The sequence below is a fragment of the Salmo salar genome, chromosome 13, assembly GCF_965601325.2.
Source record: "Salmo salar chromosome 13, fSalSal1, whole genome shotgun sequence".
In the NCBI taxonomy this organism is placed as follows: Eukaryota; Metazoa; Chordata; class Actinopteri; order Salmoniformes; family Salmonidae; genus Salmo; species Salmo salar.
Window position 1 is genome coordinate 107,407,962 of NC_138303.1, and position 8,033 is coordinate 107,415,994.

General features: G+C 43.3%; 1 protein-coding gene across 8 annotated transcripts in view; it reads right to left on the reverse strand.

Moving 5' to 3' along the window:
• LOC106568497 (putative E3 ubiquitin-protein ligase HERC1) overlaps positions 1 to 4,908 on the reverse strand; it is a 101,001-nt gene extending 96,093 nt beyond the window's left edge. For all 8 annotated transcript variants that reach the window (XM_082960572.1, XM_082960570.1, XM_082960573.1 and 5 more), the window contains exon 1: positions 4,598 to 4,908. The gene's annotated coding sequence lies outside the window, so the exon portion shown is untranslated. The remainder of the gene's footprint in view (positions 1 to 4,597) is intronic.
• Between the last annotated feature and the right edge of the window lie 3,125 nt (positions 4,909 to 8,033).

Here is an 8,033-nt window from a genome sequence, read left to right on the forward strand (position 1 = left end):
TCCAGACGTCTTGTTCTACAATCTACTGCTTACAAATGCTGCTTAGTGCAACACCCCTCTCTGATCACAAGCCTTGAACTCCAATAAGCTACACAACACCACAGCAGGCCTATCGATAATATTGATAATAGGCCTAAGACGTGATCATGTGAGCAAACAAAGCATGTCAAATTATGTTATTACTGCTGATAAGGTAAGAGCAGGCTAATAAGAGTTTAATTGCGTTTTTTTTTGTTAGTCTTGGAGTATACTTTTTTCCCCAAGTGCTGCCAACGCCTAGGGTAATATTGCAACCATCTCCTTGAACTGTTTCAACAGCTTGAGAGTCCCTTAATTTCCCTTTAGACAGATAAAAGTCAAACCTTTCAATGGTTACCTCAGTCTCTACAATGCCCAGAGGCCAACACAGTAGCTTGGATGAGCCTGTCCAGTACAGTAGCCTTTCTCTGGTCTAACGAAGAGGTCTGGGGGCATCCATCCTTCCATACTTGAGTCAAATACAACCATCGACCGTTTCCTTGTTTTCCTCGCTCTAAAATGACAACTCAGCGCATGCGTCAACTGAAGGTCAGATTACATAGTGTAATCTATGTCTTAGAGCCATTTTAGAGCAACAGAAACTAGGAAACAGTCGGTGGTTGTATTTGACTCAAGTTTTACATATTTTTTTAAACTATGGATTTCAGCAAACACACACAAGCCCAACTTTAAACAAGATAAATATCGGTACACAGTAAGGCTTTAAGATTTGACATTTTTTTACAAGTATCGACTGACAGTGACTCGATATAGTCGGAGCTTCAGTCCACCCACACTCGTTGCCGCTCAACTCTGCCTTGTACTTGTACACGGAGTGTTGAGATTTCTCAGCAACATCACAATAGACAATTGAACTCGATGCACAGCACAGTGCATTAAGATTTTCAACACCCTTCATAGAACTCTTACTGTAATACATTAACATTATGCAGCATTAGTGAAGTGAGAGCTAGTTATGGGCTGACTGAAGTCTGAGAGTGAGCCTCTCTCTTTGCAGCTCAACAGTCAGAATAGAGGCCCAACAGACAGGCATGAGGCAGGCAGCTTGCCTAGAGCACAGCCCTAGGCCTTTATGGTTTCCAGTGGACAAAAATAACAGGAAGCTTCTTTTAAAAGAGGCAACAAAGTTACAGTAAAGGTCTTGACATAGCTCGTCAGGCCTGACCTAGCCCTCCCTGGCTGACCCTGCAACATCCCTGAACCAGCACCTGACCAACCATCTGGATCAACAGACGGACCTATATTGGGCATGGGGGGGGGGGTATCATTATTAAAATGAATGTCAATAGGAGAGGCCTCACACTTTGTCTAGTATCAGGTTGACCTACAAGTTCAGACTGGTCAGGCGGTCTCTGATTATTTACTATATGCAAGAGCAAAATGTGCAGGTTAGGTTACATGTTACTAATAATAAAAGGCAAATAGTAAGGTGACCGGAGGCAATAAAGCTTAGGTCGCCATACACAGAGTATTGAAATAACAGACCCTAGGGCCGGTTTCCCGGACACTAATTAGGCCTAGTCCTAAAAAGTATGTTCAATTTTTTGGTCTAGAACCAGGCCTAATTGTCTAGAACCAGGCCTAATTGTCTAGAACCAGGCCTAATTGGTGTTCATGAAACTAGCTAATGGAGTTAGTTTTATTTATATATTTTATTTAACCTTTATTTAACCAGGAAAAGCCCATTGAGACCCAGAGTCTCTTTTTCAAGGGAGACCTGGTCAAGGCGGCAGCTACAATCAGTACATTACAGAACTAAAACATACAACAATACAACATGATCCAGCCTAAAAAAAGTCCTCTGTAACAGAGTCTCACAACAATATTTTAAATTCATTCAGTGGCACTAACATATCCAGATGAAGCATGGATAGTAGACTATTCCATGCCTCTGGTGCACAAGAAGAGAATGCAGTCTTGCCTAATAGTGTGAATGTCCTGGGGACTTTAAGTAGCAACCACCTAGCAGACCGGGTATGGTAACTGCTGGTGGTGAAGGAGACCAGACTACAGAAGTAAAGAGGGAGTTGACCTGCTGGTGGTGAAGAAAACCAGACTACAGAGGTGAAGAGGGAGTTGACCTGCTGGTGGTGAAGGAAACCAGACTACAGAGGTAAAGAGGGAGTTGACCTGCTGGTGGTGAAGGAAACCAGACTACAGAGGTAAAGAGGGAGTTTACCCAAAAGGACTTTGTAGATGAACACATATAAATGTATCTTTCTACGCATATAAAGTGAGGTCCAACCTACCATTTGGTACAAGGTGCAATGGTGGGTGAGTGACTTGGCTTTTGTAATAAAGAGCAAGGATGCATGATAAACAGAGTCCAGTCTCTGTAAGACAGAGGAGGCTGCATGATAAACAGAGTCCAGTCTCTGGTAGATGGAGGAGGCTGTATGATAAACAGAGTCCAGTCTGTGGTAGACAGAGGAGGCTGCATGATAAACAGAGTCCAGTCTCTGGTAGACAGAGGAGGCTGCATGATAAACAGAGTCCAGTCTCTGTAAGACAGAGGAGGCTGTATGATAAACAGAGTCCAGTCTCTGGTAGACAGAGGAGGCTGTATGATAAACAGAGTCCAGTCTCTGTAAGACAGAGGAGGCTGTATGATAAACAGAGTCCAGTCTGTGGTAGACAGAGGAGGCTGTATGATAAACAGAGTCCAGTCTCTGGTAGACAGAGGAGGCTGTATGATAAACAGAGTCCAGTCTCTATAAGACAGAGGAGGCTGCATGATAAACAGAGTCCAGTCTCTGTAAGACAGAGGAGGCTGCATGATAAACAAGAGTCCAGTCTCTGGTAGACAGAGGAGGTTGCATGATAAACAGAGTCCAGTCTCTGTAAGACAGAGGAGGTTGCATGATAAACAGAGTCCAGTCTCTATAAGACAGAGGACGTTGCATGCATATACAAGTCACCATAATCAATTACAGAGAGAAAAGTGGCCTGAACAAGCTTCTTTCTAGCCACAAGCGGGAAGCAAGCCTTTTTACGAGGATTGCCTCAGACTGCAATAAATAATGTATATCACTCAATCCCTATGTCAGGTTTCAACATACCTAAGGACTAGCTAACATTTACTAAGCTGAGATGCAACAGTAAGATACACCAAGGTTAAATTCAGCTGCAAAATGGCCTAAAAGCAATGCATGATGGGTTGGGACGAATGACACAACAATGGCATGATTCCTCATTGTCAACAAACCAGTGGCAACTGTAACAACTGAGACAACAATAATTATTATTATCATTAAGGAGGTGCCTTGATTTATAAGTGTGTAGAAGAAATTCAGATTTTTTTTTTTTTTTTTTTTGCATATTCCAACTCCCGAGACACCCAAGTGGGGTCACTATTGGACAGCACCCCTGGAGCAATTAGTGTTAAGAGCCTTGCTAGAGGGCACTGCGACAGATTATTATTTATTTTTTTCACCTTGTCGGCTCCAGTATTTGAACCAGCAAACTTTCAGTTACTGGCCCAATGCTCTAACCTTGAGGCTACATGAAGCAAAGAATCTGTGACAGAGGTTTGTGGAAAGCTGATCACTTGTCTCTGAATACTCTTCTGTCATCAGAAGACCACAATATGAGAGTGCATGACTAACATTCAAACACCAAGGACATGATTGTGACTTGAAAGACAGGTTTGAATTTGACAGCTATTCCCCCTGGTATCCTGGCATTGCAGACAGGCTTTCAGGAAGCAGAAAACAAATCAGTGAGTGTGAGAAAATGTCAACTGCTAATGTAGTAGACATGTAGTAGACTCCGCCATCTTGTCTATTTCAAATCTTCTCTCATTGATTGAGAAAGGTGGGCGAATTTAGGAAGAATCGATTGGACGAAAATTCTGTGTTCTATGTTTTACACTACCTACTGTGTAATGACTGTATGGAAGTGTTTACATACTGTGCCACCTCTGTTTCAAAGTGTAGCTAATCTACTACAAGATGACCATGTGCTCCTGAAAACAAATTCAGATGGGAAAAAAAAAAAAAAAAAACTCACGTTGTTGTTTTGCAAGACATAAAAGTCACAGGAGGGTGACTAAAGTGGATTCTGGTCAAGCTTTTATCCTTGCAGTCACATTGACTAGCTGGGTATTCTAAACAGTTAGCTACTGTAAAAGCTAGCTAAGTTGCATAGGTACAATACAATACCTAAACTATTCACAGATTTGGTACAGTGACAGCTGTCATTGTATAATCAGCACCAGATCTGCATTGTGTGACGTTAGCAGCTCTGTATTGTGTTGCAGCAAGCTAGTAGCTAGTTACTGTCCTATCAGGTCTTAGCTTTCTATGTAGCTAGGTTGACAACTGCTCTTTAACCATACTCAACCTAGCTATAGTTAGCTATCTTGACTAATAGGATATGGCAGTACAGACTGCACTGTGTCATTCTGACATTAGATAGCATTGCTAGCTAGCAACAAGCCAAGTTAGCTAGCTATCAACAATTGTTGTTTTTGTAACACAAAATTATGTGTAACGGTGATTTTTCTATTGGCATAACTACACACACTGCATACACAAATGCATTCAAAATAAAACCCTACCTCTGTTGTCAGTGTTATTCACACCCGGTCTCTGCTTTCCTCGTACGCTCAGTTAGCTAACGTTAGCTACAGCTGGCAACTAACGTTACAGTGCCACTGCAGTTGACAGCTAACGGGAAAACAAGTTTTGCAAATAATTCTGTATCTAGAATTAATGAATACAAATGAGTAACAAGTTAAGACATCCGGGTTTCCATTAAGTCAGTCTCCGACACGGCACCGGCTAAATGTTTTCGGTCTCGCCAGGACGAAACAACAGTATTCTGCCTGGTTGCCATGAAAAACAGCATCATACGAACAGCACAGCCCATCACGCTTGGGCGTCAGCGAGAACACATGGAAACCGTCACGCGAGACCAAGATTCTTCTTCGGGTTTATTGGCGAAATACACATACTGTATGTTGTATATGTTTTATTTAACCTATATTTATTAACTAGGCAAGTCAGTTAAGAACAAATTCTTATTTACAATGACAGCCTAACCCTAACAACACTGAGCCAAATGCACACCACCCTATGGGACTCCCAATCAAAACCAGTTGTGATACAGCCTGGAATTGAACCAGGGTCTGTAGTGACATCTCTAGCACTGAGATGCAGTGCCTTAGACTGCTGCACCACTTTCTGTAGTGACACCTCTAGCACTGAGATGCAGTGCCTTAGACTGCTGCACCACTTTCTGTAGTGACACCTCTAGCACTGAGATGCAGTGCTTTAGACTGCTGCACCACTTTCTGTAGTGACACCTCTAGCACTGAGATGCAGTGCCTTAGACTGCTGCACCACTTTCTGTAGTGACACCTCTAGCACTGAGATGCAGTGCCTTAGACTGCTGCACCACTTTCTGTAGTGACACCTCTAGCACTGAGATGCAGTGCCTTAGACTGCTGCACCACTTTCTGTAGTGACACCTCTAGCACTGAGATGCAGTGCCTTAGACTGCTAGTATGTGGTAGTAGTAGAGTAGTGGCCTGAGGGCACACTTAATGTTTTGTGAAATCTGTTGTGAAATGTATTGTAGCTAATGATTTTAAAATTGTATATAACTGCCTTAAGTTAATTTTGCTGGATCACAGGAAGGGTAGATAATGGAGAGCCACAATAATTACAAATACAAAATACACACAAAAATCTAATTTGTCTTTATTTGTCACATGCGCCGAATACAACAGGCTGTAGGCCTTACAGTGAAATGCTTACTCACAAGCCCTTAACCAACAATGCTTTAAGAAGTTAAGAAGAAAAATGTGCTAAGTAAAAAATAGATATGTAGAAAAATTGAGAAAAAAAGTAACAAATAATTAAACAGCAGCAGTAAAATAACAATAGCGAGGCTATATACAGGTGGTACCAGTACAGAGTCAATGTGCGGGGGCACCAGTTACTCGAAGTAATTGAGGTAATATGTACATGTAGGTAGAGTTCAAATGACCATGCATAGACAATAAGAGGGGTCTTGGTAGCCCTTTGAATAGCTGTTCAGGAGTTTTATGGCTTGGGGGTAGAAACTGTTAAGAAGCTTTTTGGACCTAGACTTGGCACTCTGCTACTGCTTGCCGTGCATAGCAGAGAGAACAAACTGACTAGGGTGGCTGGCGTATTTTACAATTTTCAGGGCCTTCCTCTGACACCGCCTGGTATAGAGGTCCTGGATGGCGGGAAGCTTGGCCCCAGTGATGTACTGGGCCGTACCCTCTGTAGTGCCTTGCGGTCGGAGGCCAAGCAGTTGCCATACCAGGCAGGTGTGCAATCAGTCAGGATGCTCTCAATGGTGCAACTGTAGAACCTTTTGAGAATCTGAGGACCTATGCCACATATTTTCAGTCTCCTGAGGGGGAATAGGCTTTGTCGTGCCCTCTTCACAACTGTCTTAGTGTGTTTGGACCATGATAGTTTGTTGGTGATGTGGACACCAAGGAACTTGAAGCTCTCAACCTGCTCCACTGCAGCCCCGTCGATGAGAATGGGGGCGTGCTCGGTCCTCCTTTTCCTGTAGTCCACAATAATCTCCTTTGTCTTGATCACGTTGAGGGAGAGGTTGTTGTCCTGGCACCACACGGCCAGGTCTCTGACCTCCTCCCTACAGGTTGGTGATCAGGCCTACCACTGTTGTGTCATCGGCAAACTTAATGATGGTGTTGGAGTTGTACCTGGCCATGCAGTCATGAGTGAACAGGGAGTACAGGAGGTGACCCAGCACTCACCCCTGAAGGGCCCCCGTGTTGAGGATCAGCGTAGCGGATGTGTTGTTTCTTACACTTAAACCCTGGGGGCGGCCTGTCAAAAGGTGTATTGTTGCCACCAACTGGACGGGGTTAAAAAAATTCACACAAAAAAGTACATTCTACTAGAGGGAATGATCTTCATCAGATGACACACCTAGGACATTATGTTATACAATACATGCATGTTTTGTTCAATCAAGTTCATATTTATATCAAAAACCAGCTTTTTACATTAGCATGTGAAGTTAATTAACATTAATCCGCACAAACTATGGCTCCGCCGTGTCTTAATATTCAAAGGAAGCCTGTCCGACCCTAGTGCAGCTGTAAGAAAGTGTCAGATCTGCTGGCTACATGTGCACCTACCTGTGCAGCATGTGTAATATCAACTGTTCTATTATTATTATTATTTCAATTGTATTTTTTATTGTATTCTACACTTTTGGGAAGGGCCTGTAAGAAAGCATTTCGCTGTTAGTCTACACCTGTTGTTTACAAAGCGTGTGACTATTAACATTTGATTTGATTTGAACTCTAACAAGAGATCAAGACCTTTAAGCCTCCGGCACAGGTGATATAACCTACATGCCCCATAACAAAGGGGTCACTGGTCCAAGTCCTGCACTGACTGGTGCACCTAAATTGCTACACTGGTGGCAGCAGTGGGATAATCACTGCAGTCTATTACCTGTCTCTCTTTCTCTGTCTCTGTCTCTCTCTAACAGTATAATAATGATGCTCTTACAGAGAGACAGAGAGACAGGTAATAGACTGCAGTTATTATCCCACTGCTGCCACCAGTCTATTACGTATAGTCTTTGCCGCTATATGATACTGCCATCTACTGTTAAGGATCGGTGACCGCTTATGAGACAAAGAGTGTCTGTGTAAGAGAGTGAGGCAGAGAAACAGACAAGTGGACGGACAGACAGACAGACAGACAGACAGACAGACAGACAGACAGACAGACAGACAGACAGACAGACAGACAGACAGACAGACAGACAGACAGACAGACAGGCGGTGGACAGACAGACATACAGACAGGCGGTGGACAGACAGACAGGCGGTGGACAGACAGACAGACAGACAGACAGACAGACAGACAGACAGACTGTGTGTGTGTGTGTGTGTGTGTGTGTGTGTGTGTGTGTGTGTGTGTGTGTGTGTGTGTGTGTGTGTGTGTGTGTGTGTGTGTGTGTGTGTGTTA